The following is an 18,166-nucleotide window of genomic DNA, read 5'->3' as shown; positions in this document are numbered from 1 at the left end:
TCCTCTGGGTGATTTGTTTTGACTTTTGCTGGCCTGATGGGGAGGGGAGGCGTCTGTTGGGGGAAGAGCCTGTGAGCGGCCAGCGCGGCTGAGAGGGCACGGGCGGTAGCCAGGTGGGCAGGGGCGGCCACAGAGGGGGTCAGGGTTCCTGGAAGCTTGCGGTTCCGGGCCAAGCATCTCTTAGGTCAGTGTTCTTTGAGGTTACTAGCTCAGATGGACCATTACCCAGAGAAATCAAAAGGCTATGAGACATCTGTCATGGCGACCCTGCTCGGAACATCTGCTCCTTTTGTGAAATATTCCGATGACAGTGAATATTCCAGTGAAGTGGCTTGTTCTGCACAGCAGGCGGGCAGACAGCGCCCTTGACTGAGGGTCACGTGATGGCTAACTCAGCTCTCCAGCGTTCTTCATCTGACCCGAAGAGCAGACAAAGCGGGCCCCCCACTTGTTGGCCCTGCACCCGTGAATCCTGCCAGGTCAAGTCTGACTGTACAGCACCGTGTGCTCAGGGCCCCTCTGCAGCTGAGCCTTGCTGGGAAGCTTGCTTTGAAGCTTAACAAAGTCCAGTATTCAAAAGATCCCCGAAGCCACCAGCACAGGTGAGAGCAGACTTTTCTCTGGTCGGTGCGTGTTGGGAAGCTCTTCACTGTATGTGGTTAAATGAGGACGACAGCATGTTAGAAATAAGTATACGTAAGAAAGTTATTAAGGAACTACCCCAGAAAAACCACAGGCCCAGACCTTCACAGGGGAATTCTACCAAACTTCAAGGACCAGATAGTCCCAGAGCACCATAAAGTGTTCCAGAGTGTAGAAAAGGAAGGAAAGCAGTTCCTGATTCCTCTTGTGAAGCTAGTATAATATCCGATACTTAAACCAGATAAAGACAGTATAAAGGGAAAAACCTGTACTCCAATATCACTCATGAATTATCAGTGCAAAATTACTAAGTATTAGCAGCTGGAATCTAACATAAAAATAATACAATAGCATTACAAAAATAATACATCATGACTGAATGGGATTTATTTTAAGAATTTAAGGTTTGTTCAATATTAGTATCACTTATCACATTAACACATCTAAGAAAAAATTCATAGTTCTCTCCATGGATATGTCTTGTACAAAATTCAGTACCATGATAAAAGAATGGGAATTGAGGGGAAAAAATCGTGGTGAAATATACATACAATATGCCGTTTTAGCCATTTTTAAGCCTACAGTTCAGTGGCATTAAGTACAGTCACGCTCTTTACAGCCATCTGACACGATACACCTTAGTCCTGAAGCCAGCACCTTACTCTACGAAGAGGCACTTAGAGGCATTTCCATTAAGATCAGAAAAAAGGCACGAATGCCCACTACCTTTTCTACTATCCTGCACGTATCAGACAAGAGGAGTCAATTAGAGGCATAACAGTTGGTAAAGAAGAAGTAAGACCATCTCTATTTGCAGATGACATGATGGTATATCTGGAAAACCCTTAGGGGATCAATGATTTTAAAAAAATATTCAGTGAAGTAGCTGGATACAAAGTTAATATTAAAAAGTCAATAGCCTGCCTACATATGAACAGTAAGAGACAATACGGAAAAATTCCATTTACAATTGCAGCAAGGTTTGCTCAGGAATCAATTCAACCAGAAACGTGGGGAAACCTCTACAATTAACATTTTAAAGCAGTCTTGAAGGACACAAAAGTGGACTTGAAGAAATGGAAAGACATGTCTCCTTTTGCATGGGATGACCCAGCTTTACAAAGATGCCAGGTCTCCCTAACTTTACAAATTCAGAGCAGTCCCACGAAAAATATTAGCTGTTGTATGGAGCTCATATGGAAAAACAAACAAAAATAGCCAGAAAAACATGGAAAAATGATGAGGGGGCCCAGCCCAGCCAGCATTAACACCATGAAGCCTCTGTAGTCAAGACCGTCTGGTGCAGGCACGTGAACAAGTAGAGCCCAGAACAGGAGAGACAATGCAGAAGTAGCCATGAGTATATGTGGAAGCTGAGTGAGTGACAAGGTGGTGTCTCATATCATTGCGTAAAGATGAATTGTTTAGAAAATGTCCTGGGACAATAGGATTGCCATTTGGAAAAAGGTAAAATTAGATCCTTATCTCACCCCATACACAAGAATGAAATCCAAATAGATTAGGAAGTAAAAAATGAAACTGCACAAGTAATGGAAGAAAACATAGGTGGATTTCTTCTTAACTTTGGTGTAGGGAGGGTCTAACTATGACCCCAAATCCAGAGACAATATGAGAAAAGTATTGATACATTTGACTGCATACAAATAAAAAAAAACTGTATCACAGAAAACACCATAAACCAAATAAAAACTGATAAACTGAGAGGAAATACATGCAACACAGACCAAAGAGTTGTCTCTTTGTAAAATCTCTAACATGTAAAGAGCTCTTTAAAAAATTGAGTGACAAAAGGATTAAAAACTGGGGAGAAATGGGAAAAAGACATGCCCAAATAATTTACAAAAATGGTATAAAAATGGCTCTCAAACATGAAAAAAATGAAGTTCAGACTCATAACTAGAGAAATGCAAATTAAAACGACAATGACATACTGTTTCTCACTTACCAGATTGCCAAAAACTTAAATAAAATGACACACACAGTGAGGCTCTGGGGAAAAGCCCTCTTGTACATTGCTAGAAGGAATGCAAATCGGCACAGCTCTTTTGGAGGGAAATTTGGCAATAACTAGCAAAAGCACACATGCACTTACGTTCTTCTCCTCCCACTTCTTGGGATCTACGCTGAGGATACATGTCCAACAATATGAAAATACACACCCATAAGGTTATTTATTGAGCATGATTTGTCACTGTGAAATGTAGGAACCAGTGCAAATGCCCACGTAGGGAGGGTTAAATAAACAGGGTATCCCCAGACAATGGAGCCTGTGCAGCCGTAGTGATGAATGAAGAAGGTCTTTATGAACAGACACAGTGATTACCAGGACGTACTGTTACGTGTAGGACACCACGCACAAGCGTCTGTAGCATGATCCCTTCATGTGAGAAAGATGGGGATAGAAGAAAAGACACAGGCACCTGCTTATTTGTGCCGAAGAAATACAGGATAAACCAGCAACTAAAGAGGGTGGTTGGTTACCTGCAGGGGTGGGGGTTGGGGGGGAGTGGGAGCAAATTTCGTCTAAGGATACTTTGTTTAGTTTTGTTTTGGCCGCACGGTGTGGCACGTGGGATCTTAGTTCCCCAACCGGGGGTTGAACCCATGCCCCCTGCAGTGGAAGCACAGAGTCCTAACCACTGGACTGCCAGGGAACTGGGTACTTTTTTTTTTTTAAAAGCTCCCATTCTTAGAACCGTAGTAGTGCACCCACAAATAAATGATGAAAACCAAGCACTATATGGGGAGAAAGGAATACAAACAGTAACAAATGAACCTAGCTCTTCTACAGCGAGTAATGAACCCCTGTGAAGGAGGCCAGGAAGGAAAGAACCAACTTAAGTCACTTTGGAGAACAGTATTTTGACAGGATACTGCTAAGTCTAAAGACAAAAAGAATTGGATAAAATACTGTCCTTTAGATAGTGAATTTGTTTCACACAGGGCTATGGGTTAGTAATGCGGAAACTACTCTTGTCAGAAAATACCTAGAGACAAAGGAAGATGAAAACAAATTGACAAATCCTATGGGATGCTGCAGAAGCAGTTCTAAGAGGGCAGTTCATAGCGATACAGGTATTCCTCCAGAAACAAGAAAAATGTCAAATAAACAACCTAACCTACCACCTAAAAGAATTAGGAATTAGAAAAAGAAGAACAAACAAAACCCAGAGTCAGCAGAAGGAAGAAAATAGTAAATGTCAGAGAGGAGATAAAGAGATGAAAATAATATAAAAGGTCAATAAAACTAAGAGCAGTGTTTTTTTTTTAAAAAAAGGTAAACAAAATTGACAAACCTCTAGCAAGGTTCACCAAGAAGAAAAGAGAGAGGACCCAAATAAAATAAGAAATGAAAGAGGAGAAATAACAATACCACAGAAATACAAAAAATCATAAGAGAACACTATAAACAACAAATTGGACAGCGTAGAAGAAATGGACAAGTTTCTAGAAGCATACAGCCCACCAAAACTGAGTCAAGAAGAAACATAATTTGAACAGATTGATCACTAGAAGTGAAATAGAATCTGTTAAAAACAAAACAAAACAAACAAAAAACCCTCCAAAACTCCCTGCAAACAAAATCCAGGACCTGATGGTTTCACTGAGGAATTCTACCAAACATACAAAGAAGAATTTATACCTGTCCTTCTAAAACTATTCCAAAAAATCGAAGAGGAGGGAACCAGTCCCAAATCAATTCTTTGTGGCCACAGTTACCCTGATACCAAAACCAGACAAAGACACTACAAAAAAAAAGAAAATTACAGGCCAATATCTTTGATGAATATAGAAGCAAAAATCCTCAACAAAATATTAGCAAACTGAATCCAACAACACATAAAAAGGATCGTACACTGTGATCAAGTTGGATTCATTCAGGTCACAAGGATGGTTCAGTATAAGCAAAATCAACGTGATACATCACATTAACAAAAGAAAAGACAAAAACCACATGATCATCTCAATAGATGCAGAGAAAGCATTTGACAAAATTCAACATCCATTCATGATAAAAACTCACCAAAGTGGGTATAGAGGGAACTATCTCAACGTGGTAAAGGCCATTTATGATATACCCACAAGCAACATAATACGAGATGAAAACATTCCCGCTAAATTCAGGAACAAGACAAGGATGCCCACTCTCACCACTTCTCTTCAACATAGTATCGGAAGGCTTAGCGACAGCAGTCAGACAAGAAAAAGAAATAAAAGGTATCCAAGGGACTTCCCTGGTGGTACAGTGGTTAAGAATCCACCTGCCAATGCAGGGGACACAGGTTTGAGCCCTGGTTCCGGAGGATCCCACATGCTGCAGAGTAACTAATCCTGTGTGCCACAACTACTGAGCCTGTGCTCTAGAGCCCGCAAGCCACAACTACTGAGCCTGCATGCCGCAAGTACTGAAGCCCATGAGCCTAGAGCCCATGCTCCACAGCAAGAGAAGCCGCTGCAGTGAGAAGCCCACGCGCTGCAACAAAGAGTAGCCCCCACTTGCCGCAACTAGAGAAAGCCCGCATGCAGCAACAAAGACCCAACACAGCCGAAGATAAATAAATTAATTTTTAAGAAAGTATCCGAATTGGAAGGGAAGAGGTGAAACTGTCACTATTTGCAGATGACATGATACTCTATATTGAAAACCCTAAAGTCTCCACACAAAACTATTGTAACTAATAAATGAATTCAGCAAGGTAGCAGAATACAAGATTAATATACAGAAATCTATTGTGCTTCTTTACACTATTAATGAAATATCAGAGAAAGTAAAGAAGCAATCCTGTTTAAAATTGCATAAAAAAATACCTAGGAATAAACTTAACCACTGAGGTGAAAGACCTATATGATGAAAACTCTAAAACATTGATAAAGGAGGGACTTCCCTGGCGGTCCACTGGTTAAGACTCCATGCTTCCAGTGCACAGGGCGTGTGTTTGACCCCTGGTCAGGGAACTAAGAACCCACATGCCACGTGGCAAAATCCAACAAAAACAACAACAAAAAACACATTGATAAAGGAAGTTGAAGATGATTCAAAGAAATGGAAAGATATCCCGTGGTCTTGGAATAGGAGAATTAAAATGGTTCAAGTGGCCACACTACCCAAAGCTATCTACAGATTCATGCCATCCTTATCCAAATACCCAGGACGTTTTCCACAGAACTAGAAAAAAATAATCCTGAAGTTTGTATGGAACCACAAAAGACCCAGAATTGCTGAAGCAATCATGAGGAAAAAGAACAAAGGAGATACAACCCTTCCAGGCTTCAGACAGTACTACATAGCTACAGTAATCAAAAACAGCCTGATACTCGCACGAAAACAGACACACACAGATCAGTGGAACAGGATAGAGGGCCCAGAAGTAACCCCCACACATACGGTCAACTAATCTATGACAAAGGAGGCAAGAATATACAATGGAGAAAAGACAGTCTCTTCAGCAAGTGGTGCTGGGAAAACTGGACAGCTACATGTAAGTCAATGAAATTAGAACGTTTCTTCACATCATATATAACAATAAACTCAGAATGGTTTAAAGACCTAAAATATAAAACATGACACCATAAAACTCCTAGAAGAGAACATAGGCAAAATATTGTTGAACAAAAATTGTAGCAATATTTTCTTAGATCAGTCTCCCAAGGCAAAAGAAAAGTAAAAATAAACAAATGGGACCTAATCAAACTTACAAGCTTTTACACAGCAAGGAAACCATCAACAAAATGAAAAGACAACTTACGGAATGGGAGAAAATATTTGCAAACAGTGCAACTGACAAGGGGTTAATATCCAAAATGTACAAACACCTCGTACAACGCAATATTGAAAAAACAACCCAATCAAAAAAATGGGCACGAGACCTAGATAGACATTTTTCCCAAAGAAGACATACAGGTGGCCAACAGGAACATGAAAAGATGCTCAACATTGCTAATTATTAGAGAAATGCAATCAAAACCACAATGAGGTATCACCTCACACCGGTCAGAATGGCCATCATCAAAAATTCTACAAATAATAAAAGTTGGAGAGGGTGTGGAGAAAAGAGGACCCTTGTACACTGTTGGTTGGAATGTAAATTGGTGCAGCCATTATGGCAAACAGTATGGAGCTTCCTTAAGAAACTAAAAAAAGAGCTGTCATGTGAGCCAGCAATCCCACTCCTGGGAAAAAGTGAAAATTATTTTGAAAAAGATGCATGCACCCCAATGTTCATGGCATCATTATTTATAATAGCCAAGACATGGAAGCAACCTAAATGTTCATCGACAGATGAATGGATAAAGAAGCTGTGGTATATTTAAACAATGGAATATTACTCAGCCATAAAATAGAATGAAATAATGCCATTTGCAGCAACATGGATGGACCTAGAGTATTATGCTTAGTGAAGTAAGTCAGACAGAGAAAGACAAATACTATATGATGTCATTTGTGTGTGGAATCTAAAAAATAATACAAATAAATGTATATACAAAACAGAATCACATAGAAAACAAACTTATGGTTACCAAAGCGGAGAGGGAGGGGAGAGGGACAAATTAGGAGTACGGGATTAACAAATACAAACTACTATACATAAAATACATAAATAAGGATATATTGTATAGCACAGGGAATTATATTTAATATCTTGTAAAAAAATTACTCTCTGTGCACATTAGGACTGAAAAAATAATTAAATACATGGTGGAGAAGGAGGCCAGGATTCTTACTGTTGGAGAAAGACGTTACAAATAAGGAAAGGGGAGAGCTGCAAGGAACCTGGTGGTATTGGATTGTTTCTGAGAAATCAGTGTGAATCTGTGGTTTTTGATATATGGGTATGTAGACATGGAAATCAATACAGAGTGTGCATATGCTTGGGTTAGCATATATACATGTTTTCTAGCGCTCGTTGCTCAAAGACAATGACACCTCAGTCACAGTGAGCTCACCCGGCGCCCAAATCTTGGTGTTTAAGCACCATTCTCCAATGTCAGGAACCAAGGATCCTTGGAGAATTGGTTGATTCCAGGACTGTGGTAGGGAAATACAAGCTGAGCCTGAAACCTCTTGTGGAACGAGAAAATAAGGAATCGCTTGAAAAAGAGGGGCATTTGTTGAAAGTACACGGGAACCAACCTGCAGGAGTTCCCAGTGGCCAAACCTAGGATAATCTGGGCAACTAAATAAATGGTGATTGAGTTGTATTATGAGCCTAGCATAAAAGAGGTATCCACAAGCTCATATAAAGTATTGAATAAATAAATAAATGGTGGAGGAGAGACAGTTCTTCCTTGCAGAAGAGTTCCAATTAAAATGTAAAAAGAAGGACTGAAATTCCAAATCACCGCTAGGCACACGCCACCACGATAATCATTGCCAGCAAGTCCCACCGATGGATGCTCCGTTCAGAGGGCAAAAGTCTGGAGAGCAACAGGAGAGTCGCACAGTTTTAAAGTACCTCCTCCAAGATATTTATTCATTACGCAGGGAAGCTATACCTTTACAATGGAAACCCCCAGCAGACACCCCCTAGCCTGGTGATCAAGGTCAGCCTCCCCTGTAATCAGGCTTGTGGACACCACATAGCCCCTGACCTGCCTGATGCACTGAGCAGGACCATGATCATGGCTGTGGAGCTCCTGCCAACATGAGTAGCCCATGAAACAATGTCAGACAAGCCCTCTTGGAGGGACAGTCTCCAGGGCTCACCCTTCCAAGGCGTCATGGCCACGACGGACGGGCGGACTGGGGACAGCCTCAGTGTGGAGGTGAGTGGGGACCCAGCAACCCGGGGGAGTGTGGGAGCCTGGCGTGGATCCTGGAACAGGAAGAGGACGTCAGTAGGACACTTATTAAACACGGGAGGTACCTGGCCTGGTGTGTGTTTATGGGAATGGACTGGCAGAGGCGGGGCAGTTGATAAGGAGGAGAGAGGGGAGGGCCGCAGGAGGGAGTCCACAGGAAGGGGAGCCGGGAGGGACCAGTGGCTGCCTGTCCTGCCTTTGTGGAGTTGGTTGCATTTTGGGGTGGGGGTTAATTTACACACGGAAAGACGGAGCGCTCCGTGATGCTGTTGGGTGGGCACTGACAGACATGCACACCACACACCATCATTCAAACCAAGCTGAGGGCTTCCATCCCTGGAGACTTTCCTTGGGCCCCTGACCCCAGTACCTCCCCAGGACCATGCTTGGACCAGGGCAAGTGGAACCCCATGCCTCAGGCGTAGGTTGGCGGGTTCGGCAAATAAAAGTGGTTTGGGAACCCTCCCCGGGGCCCCACACCTTGAAGTGCCTTCCTCTGAATTGTCCAAGTACTTCTCATGCTTGGGAATGGCCGATCCCCATCTTTCCCTTTTGGGGTACTTCGTGATCCTCTATACTCTACCTCCTGGGATTGACCAGTGCATCCCTCGCTCATGGGCTGCAGCCGTGTGTGTGTGTGTGTGTGTGTGTGTGTGTGTGTGTGTGTGTGTGTGTGTGTGTGTGTGTGTGTGTGTGTGTGTGTGTGTGTGTGTGTGTGTGTGTGTCTGTCTGCGTGTCTGCATGCCCAACTTCTGCTTGCTGTTCCACTGCTCAGGTAAAGCACCCAAGGGCAGCAAGATGGTGGGGGGCCTCCTTTGCCCTGTGTGCACCCCCTGGCTGTCAGCAGGCAGTCCTGGGAGTGGCCACACCCATCTCCCCTGAGGGCCGTGAGACCCTTGCTCCCATACCTTTATCCTTTCTGGTCTCCAATCCAGGCAATTATGTCAGGCTCACCCTGTGGGAAAAGTCATGGACCTTCCTTGTGCAAATGGGCCATCTCTTCTGGCTCCAGCCTGGCCCCTCTCCTGGCCTCCCACTGGTGGCAGTGTGGAGGGCATGGATGTGGCAACATTGAGAGAGTTCTGGGAGTGTAGCGATCACAGCTGGCGAGGCCGGTTGGAGACAAGACTGGAAGGCACCTTGTCCTACATGAAATTTCCAACAGTAAATCCAGTACGGCCAGAAAAGGAACTGTCGTTCACATTTGCATTTGCGGTCACCATTAACCACACGTTTGAAAGCCATTAGAAACCGCTATTCACGGCAGCAAGATGGGTGGTACAGCAACCCAAGTGCTGGGGGAACCAGCATGAAATAAGTGGTCTTAGGGAACTGGGCAGCAGGAAGACCTAGATTGTTTCCATGAAAACAGGTTCCCAAGGGCCACTGCACTGTGAGTAATGAGGGCACTGATCCCATTCACGGGGGCTCCACCCTCATGACCTCATCACCCCAAGGCCCCACCTCCTAACACCATCACATCAGGCATTAAGATGTCAGTGTATGGGACTTGACTGGTGGTGCAGTGGTTAAGAATCAGCCTGCCAATACAGGGGACACAGGTTTGATCCCTGGTCTGGGAAGACCCCACAGGCCGCAGAGCAACTAAGTCCATATGCCAGAGCTACTGAGCCTGCACTCTAGAGCCTGCATGCCACGACTACTGAGCCCATATGCCACAACTATTGAAGCCCACGCACCTGGAGCCCATGCACCTAGAGCCTGTGCTCCACAACAAGAGAAGCCTGTGCACCGCAATGAAGAGTAGCCCTCGCTCGCCGCAACTAGAGAAAGCCCGTGCACATCAACAAAGACCCAACGCAGCCAAAAATAAATAAATAATTTATAAGAAGAAAGATGTCAACATACGAATTGTGGGGAGACAGTCTGTAGCAGAGGCTTAGACGAGGTAACCAGTGTCTCACCCATTCAGGGAGGGCAAGAGGAATGCCCACTTGCTAGAGTCGCGAAAATTACATGTAGAAGAAACTACATATGTTCATCTGTGTCTTGCTTAGAACAGGGCTTGGCACATAATAAGCTCTTAATAAATGTTAGCTCATTAGATATAGACTAAGAAATATGTGTGTTGTATATATTGCTATATGTAAAATTGAAAACTGGAGAAAATTATATTAAATCACGGAAAAAATAATCACTGAGCTCCCACTGTGTGCCAGCGCTGAGGATACAAAGCTGGTCAGTGGTACAAGCTTTTGGATCGTTATTGCAATTCTAAGCCCGTTCTTAACATGTATTGAGGGAAGGGAAGTATAGGTCATAGGAAGTTGTCAAGAGGTGCCACAGACCTGCAGCAATGGATTCCCATATGGACAGACGGCCCTGCCTCTTTCTCTGACCTTCTCTTACTGAGTGTCCGGCTGGGGAGCCAGGTGGGGGGATGCCCATGTAACCAGAGGTAACCTGCAGTGGGGGGGGTGGTGATGCGGAGCTCAGATGTCATTTGATTGAGACTGTGCAGCCGTCTGGAATGCGTTCTCACGCAAGGGCTGGAGGTCTGGTCTACACCAGTTGTAAAGCATGTCACGCCCATATGATTTGTGTCTGAGTCAGCCACCTGAGCCCTCGGGACTTCCCATGTCCGTGCGCCAGCTGCCTGTCCCCTCTAATTGCAGAGCCAGCGGGCATCCACGGATGTCCCCCCCAGACCCCACTGGGGCAGCGAGGTTTGCTCTCAGTGCCGCAGTGGGTGTCTGCCAGGAGCGCTGTGCTGGGATTCGGCACTGCACACTGGGCCAGATGCCCTGCTCTTCGCTTCTGGTCCAGAACAAACAGCCTGTGCCCGTTGAGTCCTGCTCCCCAGCCCTTTCTATTTTTATCTTTTAACCTGAAAATGTAAGTTGGCCCGTCTGTTGCGGCACACGCCAAGCTTGATTTCTCATTGTCCCGACCACATGTGTAGTCCACGCCAGGAGACAGGGCGCCAGCAGCAGGAGAAGCCCCTCTCGCCTCGAGTCTTCTTGGGCTCACTCCCCTCCGCTCCCCTGTAACCACAACCCTGATTTCTGACATCATATATTGTTTTGTCTTTTTTGAACTTGATATGCATGGAATCCTTTATTATGTTCTCCATTGTGTCCGGCTTTTCCATTTTGCATCACGGCGTGCGGTTCATCACGTTGTTGGGAGGATGCCTTGCCTCACAGCTGTGCTGGCTGGAGCATTGGGCCACTGCATCTGAGCGGCTGTGACTGTCCTTGCGTGTGCCCTGCCTGATGCCTGCCTACGCATGTCCTTCCTGGTGTGAGTGTGGTCACAGCACAACTGGAGGACTGATTGGATGGATGGAGACCCGGGATTACATTTTCAGGTTTAAAGGTTTGGGAACTCCTATTTAGTTCCTAGGTTTTACCTAATGTTGGGCAGGTCTGGCTTGTCCCCTGGCAGGCACAGGGCACACCTATCCGTGGGACCACAGCAGGCTGGGGCAATCAGCTGTGAGCGGTCACTCTTGATTTTGAAAATGGTTTCCCCTCTGAGATCTTCAGATTTGGTGGAGGGCAAGCCTGAGGACTCTGAGGGCTGTTTCCATGGAGATGGGAAGAAAATGATATCCTGAGTGCTGACCTGCTGACTTGCTGACCACCACGGGAGGTGCTCTCATGGGCCATTTTGCTGAATTTTCACAGCAGTTACTGTTATCACCCTTTCTGGGTCAGGAGCCTGAGACTTGGGACGTGGCCAGGGTTACACGGCTGCCAGCGCCAGAGCCAGGGGTTGCACTGGTTTTTCTGGCTTCAAAGTCCAGCCTCTCCCATGTGCAGTTGTTGTCTCCTTGAGACAAGACACAGTTTTCTTCGTCTTTATGTCCCTGAGCCTCATCTCCCTCCCATGCAGGAGGCACCCAGAGTTATGTGGGAGGATTCTGGGAAGACGGCAGAGTAGGAAGCGGCAGAATCTGTCTCCCCACCTGGACCATTGCACTGGCAGCATCTGAATGGTGGAACTGTTCTCGCAATCTGGAGTCTGTTGAAGCCTTGCAACTTCAAGGGGGAAGGGCTGGGTTGTAAATTGCGGTTACTTTTGGTAAAAGTCAGCTCTTGCACAGTAGTGGCTACTCAGCCCCCATCACCAGCCCAGGGCAGGCGGCTGCGCCCTCGCAGCCACCTGCATAGATTGTGAGAGTTAGGGTGGGAAACAGGACTCTGCCCCCAAATACAAGGGACTGTGATCTGACGGCAGGCTGCTGCTTCCGAACCCAGAGGGGCCCACGGGGGCGGGGGTAGCCATAGTTGTACCTCCCCCATCGCTGCCAGGCCCTCCCCCTCAGGCCGACGCGACCGCCAGAGCACTTAAAGGGCTGGCATCTTTTTTTTTATCCTTCGTTTTTTGCTTTTTCCTCTTTTGGAGCCAGACATTAAAGATTAGAACATCCAAAAACAACTGCATATATGGGGAAAACTAGAAAGTAACTGTCTATACCCAGGGAAAGGCTCAGAAAAGACCTGAGAAGACTAAATTTACACCTCAGGCACAGGAGACAGCCTACAGCAATTACACACACACACACACGCGCACACACACACACAGAGTGCTTGCTTCGACAGCACATATACTAAAATTGGAACGGTACAGAGAAGATTAGCATGGCCCCTGAGCAAGGATGACATGCAAATTCGTGAAGCGTTCCATATTTTTAGAGGGGATATATGTATACGTGTGGTATAGCATAAAGTAACACAACATTGTAAAGAAACTATACTCCAAAAAAAACACCCAACAACAACAATAAACAAATCAACAACAAAACCCAGCAAACACGGGGAAAGGGGGAAGAATCTGATTTTCAGAGCTACCACGTCATTAGATCCGAATGTCCAGTTTTCAACAAAAAATTACAAGGCATTCAAAGAAACTGGGACACAGGGTCCATTCAAAGGAAAAAAAAAAAATCAACAGGAACTGTCTCTGAGAGACCTGAGGGCAGATCTACTAAACAAAGACTTTAAAGCAACTGCCTTAAAGATGGCTCAAAGGACTAGAGGAGGATGTGGAGAGAGGCAAGAAAATGATATGCAAACAAAATGGAAATATCAATAAATAGACCTAAATCGAGACCAATAAAGAAAACCTAAAAAGAAGCCAAAAATAAATCCTGGAGCTTAAAACCGAAATGAAAAGTTCACTAGATGAATTCAAAGGCAGATTTGAGCAGAAGAAAGAAGCAGTGCTATTGTAGGTAAGACAGTTGAAATTATCAAGTCTGACGAAGAGGAAAAAAAAAAAAAGATTGAAGAAAAGTGAACAGAGCCTGAGGGCCCTGTGAGACACAATGTATAAAGATGTAATTTTTTGTGAAATTGACAAGGAAAAGGAGTGGGGATGGAGCTGTAAGGGAGCAGAAGTTTTGTATGTTATTGAAGTTAAGCTGCTACAAATTCAAATGAGAGTGTTGTAACTTTAGGATGCTAAGTGTAATCCTCATGGTAATCACAAAGAAAATAGCTATAGGATATACACCAAGGGGATGAGAAAGGAATTTAAACATTTCATGACAAGAAATCAACTAAACGCGAAAGACGACAGTAATGCAGGAGATCAGGGACAAAAACGCTATAGGGCATATAGAAAACAAGTAGCAAAATGACAGAAGTAAGTACCTCCTTATCAATAATTGCTTTTTTTTTTTTTTTGGTACGTACGCGGGCCTCTCACTGCTGTGGCCTCTTCCGTTGCGGAGCACAGTCTCCGGACGCGCAGGCTCAGCGGCCATGGCTCACGGGCCCAGCTGCTCCGCGGCATGTGGGATTTTCCCGGACCGGGGCACGAACCCACGTCCCCTGCATTGGCAGGGGGACTCTCAACCACTGCGCCACCAGGGAAGCCCTTGTGTTCATCTTAAACGTCTCTTGCCTGATCTCTGCCTCACTCCTCTGTGGCTTTCCCACTTCGCCCATGTACCAGTCTTAAAGCACGCCGAGAGAAAAGCTAAATAACCTGGATGGTGATGGTCTAACAGCGGACATCTCAACAGCAACGTATATGGCGAGAACGTAGCAGAACAAAGTGCTGAGAAAAGGAAGTAACTGCCAACCTAGGGCTGTAGGTCCTGGGCTAAATCATCCTTCACAAGCCTGCAGGAAACAAAGACATTTTCAAACAAGAGAAAACAAAGGGAGTTTACCATGAAAGGAGCTGGACAGCCAGGTACAGAAGTGAGCAGAGGATTCGGTAAACATACACAAGTATGGACTTTGAAAAATAAGGATAATGGTCAAAGTCTACTTTGGGCTGTTAAAGCACACAGGTAGACCCCAAAACACTGGGCAAAAATGACACACAAACGAAAGGGGCAATCGGAGTGAAAGATCCTGAGATGTTTGCCTTTTGCAGGAGGGTAGAGTTAGTCACTTTAGATTGCGTTAATCTGAGTGTACAGTTAAAAACATAATGGCGCCGCTGAAAGACTAGACATAGAGTAAGTACGTAACTCTTAAAGAGGAGAGAGAAAAAATGGAATAAAAAAAATCTTAATCCAGAAAATGAGGAACAACATATCTGCAAGCAGGTGTCGGGAAGGGGTGAGTCAGGGTGAGGGGGTTATTGCCTGGGAAGCTCTGTGGGCACCTTGGAATGTTCTGTTCTAGGTTAGTCTTAGGACCAAGTGATGGGGGAGGTCGGGTCAAGAGGAGGGATGGAGGTGGCAGCAGAGAATGGGCTGGAATTGGTGTTCTTCCCCCTTGCTTCCTGCAGTGACAAACTGTGATGAATCTATGCTTTTTCTTCTCGACTAGATTGAGTCTTGAGAGCAGAGACCACGACTCATTAAAAATATATATATTCATTCACCATTTGAAAGAGTACAATTCAGTGACGTTTAGTGCATTCACAGTGCTGAGCAGTCGCCGCCTCCTCTAGTTCCAAGTATTTCATCACCCAAAAGAGACCCTCACACCCCCTAAGCAGTCACTCCCCGTCCCCAAACCCCCAGCCCCTGGCAACCACCAGGCTGCTTTCAGTCTCTACGTAAAAGGAAGCTTCTGTTTTCAACTCACTACTCTTCGCTCTGACACCGAATGTGTGGGTTCATTCCCCACTCCAGCCGGTTCTCCAGCCCTGACACCAGCTGTCCTGTAATTCAACTGTCCTGATGCCAGGTATCCGGACTTAGTGCAGATCTCACAGGCTGAGGGCTCGGCCCCACGAGACGGCCCCCACTGTGGATGCGGACCCCAAGGAGTGGGTCCCCAGGTCCCGCAAGCTTGTCTGGCTTGGCTACAAATCAGGGGGTCCCGCAACCCCCTTTTCGGTTTGATAATTTGCAAGGACAGTTCACAGGACTCAGGGAAACGCTTTACTTACATTCGCCTATTTGTCGTAAGGGATGCAGATGGACGGCCAGGTGACGAGGTAGCCCGGGCAAGGTCCAGAGGGGTCCTGAGCCCAGGACTTCTGTCCCCATGGGGCTGAGGCACTCACCTTCTGGTGTGTGGAGGGGTTCAACCTGGAACTCTTCGAACTCCTCCAGTGGGGTTTCATGAACTCTTATTTAACCCTCACGACCAGATGAATGTCGTGCTGACCCCTCCTTTAAAGCAGGGCAGCTGAGGCCCCAGAGGTTAGCAATAATCCATCCTGAATTTGGACCTGGCCGCCTGGCTTCCGAGGCAAAGCCCACGGTCCCTGCTGGTCTAGCGGAAATTGCCGCCCCGTGGCCGACTGGGCATCGGAAAGCCTGCGGCTGGTGCCATGGGAGCCCATCTTCGCCACCTTCCACGCAAGCGCCCTCCTTATCACCACCCCCGAGGCCCCTCCTCACAGCGAGCCAGCGGTTTCCCAGTGAAATCCCCCGAGGGGCACTCGAAGAAATGCGCTTTCTGGCCCTTCCAGGTTGACAATGATGGGATCTCTTCCTTTCAAATCCCCCTCTTGTTGAGTGCAGTCAGGTGTGATCAGAGGACTAATCCCCACTGAATTGTCAATGACGCATCAGCTCATCAACTTTTTTTTCTTTACCCTTAAAAAGCTTCCAATCCATTAATTTCCTATTTTGCCTTCTAAATATTCTTGCTTCCAACCCCTCAATCAAAGCAGGACCAGACAAGACTTTCCTTTTCCCCCTGAGGTTTTCCATTTTCCCTGTTTTCCCAGGATTATAAAGCACTTTAGATTTTTTTCTTTGTAGATTGGAAGTTACCGCTCGAAACATCCTCCTGCTTCCCGTTTTGCATTTTAATGATGGACAGTTCCTTAATGGAAAAAAATACATTTCTGATGGAGGAATTGAAAAAAATGTTTTCTGTGCGAGACTTGGTGGCAGGAGGACCCTGCGTGTTCCCCGAGTCAGGTGGGAAACTGCACCTCACCGGGGCGGGGGGGGGGTGGGGGGGCGGGGGGCGGACAGGCTGTGCGGATGGCACTGCAGCTGAGGAAAGTGCCGGGCAAATCACACCGAGCAGAAATGGAAAGCCCCTCCTAATCCATTCCTAGCAGCCGAGAAAATTGAAAACCCCAGGGAAGGACAGGCAAGCGCGGCGTACGTGTGCGTGTGTGCGGGCACGTGTACGCCTGTGGGTGGGTGCACGCGCGCGCGCGTGTGTGTATGTGCACGTGGGTATTTGCAGCATCTGGACCCTTCGCAGGGGAGGGAAAGGCACATGAAGGTCGCTCTCGTGTCCTGAGAACTTTGGTTGCATTGGCTGGAAAGCTGCCTTCCCCGGGGAGCCGCAGGGGAGGCTGGGATGCCCCCCGTTTTGGCCCATTTCCTCCTGTGACAGTGTTCTCCCCAGCGAGGCTTATCCTGCTTCCCTGGCTGCCAAGGGGCCCCGTCTTAAAAGCACACTCGGTCTCAAATGTGCAAAGGACTCATTTCCTTGCTTCCAGAGGACATAAATTACCCACTTCAGAGGGAGTGATGGCCGTGCAGTGGAGTCAACTTTCCAGCCCTTGGGACCTCCCCTGAGCGTGGGGAGGACCCTCCAAGCCGCAGGAAAGCCCCTGGGAGCCTTTGACACACGACTCCCCCCACCCCACCCCCATCACGATGGGCTCCTCTGCGTGAACTCGCGCTTCGCTCTCCGGCAATTGCTAAAAGCCAATTAATTATCTTAAGAGCCAATTTGCCGAATGACCAATTCCCTGAATTTATGGTTTCTTTGAACCAATTCGTTGTAGTTGAGCAGTTTTCAATTTGTGTTCATATCAGCGTATTCAGACCGTTCTGTCTCTGCCTCAGTGCCCTGGGGATGGAGAGATGTAGAAAGGGGCCTTTGGAGAAGGCAACGGGGAGTATGTTTTAAGCCTGTGACCTTGACTATGAAGAGTTCTGATCAACCAGCTCTTTATTAACATGAAATAATTGTCATAAAACCAATATTTCATATTGAAGAATACATTCAAGACAACGCTCAGTGATGCATTTTTCATAAATGTTTCTTAGATGGATTTATTCTTCCATTTTTTCAATCTGAAGGTATAAAAGAGGTTGTCGGTGGCCTGTTCTGTATCCGTTCTCCGTTTTTTTCCTTTAGCACAAGGTCTCCTTTTGGGGGAGCACCCTTATGCCTAGTAAGCAATCACATTTCCCTGCCTCCCTGAACGTAGGGAGGACTGGAAAAATCTAAGCAAATGTATTTGGGAGGAACCTCATAACAAAACGTCCTGCAAAGGGACTCACCTGGGAGGCATACTCTTTGCCCTTCTGCCTACCTTCTTTCTGCCTGGAATGCAGTCACAATGGCTG

The 18,166-nt window shown here is 46.1% G+C and overlaps 1 non-coding gene across 1 annotated transcript; it reads left to right on the top strand.

Annotated features, from left to right (window-relative positions):
• The first annotated feature begins 13,015 nt into the window (after nt 1-13,015).
• On the top strand, nt 13,016-13,122 carry LOC137225649 (U6 spliceosomal RNA). The gene has a single exon (XR_010943955.1). It is a non-coding gene; the product is annotated as a U6 spliceosomal RNA (small nuclear RNA).
• The last annotated feature ends 5,044 nt before the right edge of the window (nt 13,123-18,166 follow it).

This window comes from Pseudorca crassidens, chromosome 5 (genome assembly GCF_039906515.1).
Source record: "Pseudorca crassidens isolate mPseCra1 chromosome 5, mPseCra1.hap1, whole genome shotgun sequence".
Taxonomy (NCBI): Eukaryota; Metazoa; Chordata; class Mammalia; order Artiodactyla; family Delphinidae; genus Pseudorca; species Pseudorca crassidens.
The sequence above is the reverse complement of the archived record's forward strand: the minus strand, read 5'-3'. Positions and strand labels throughout refer to the sequence as shown.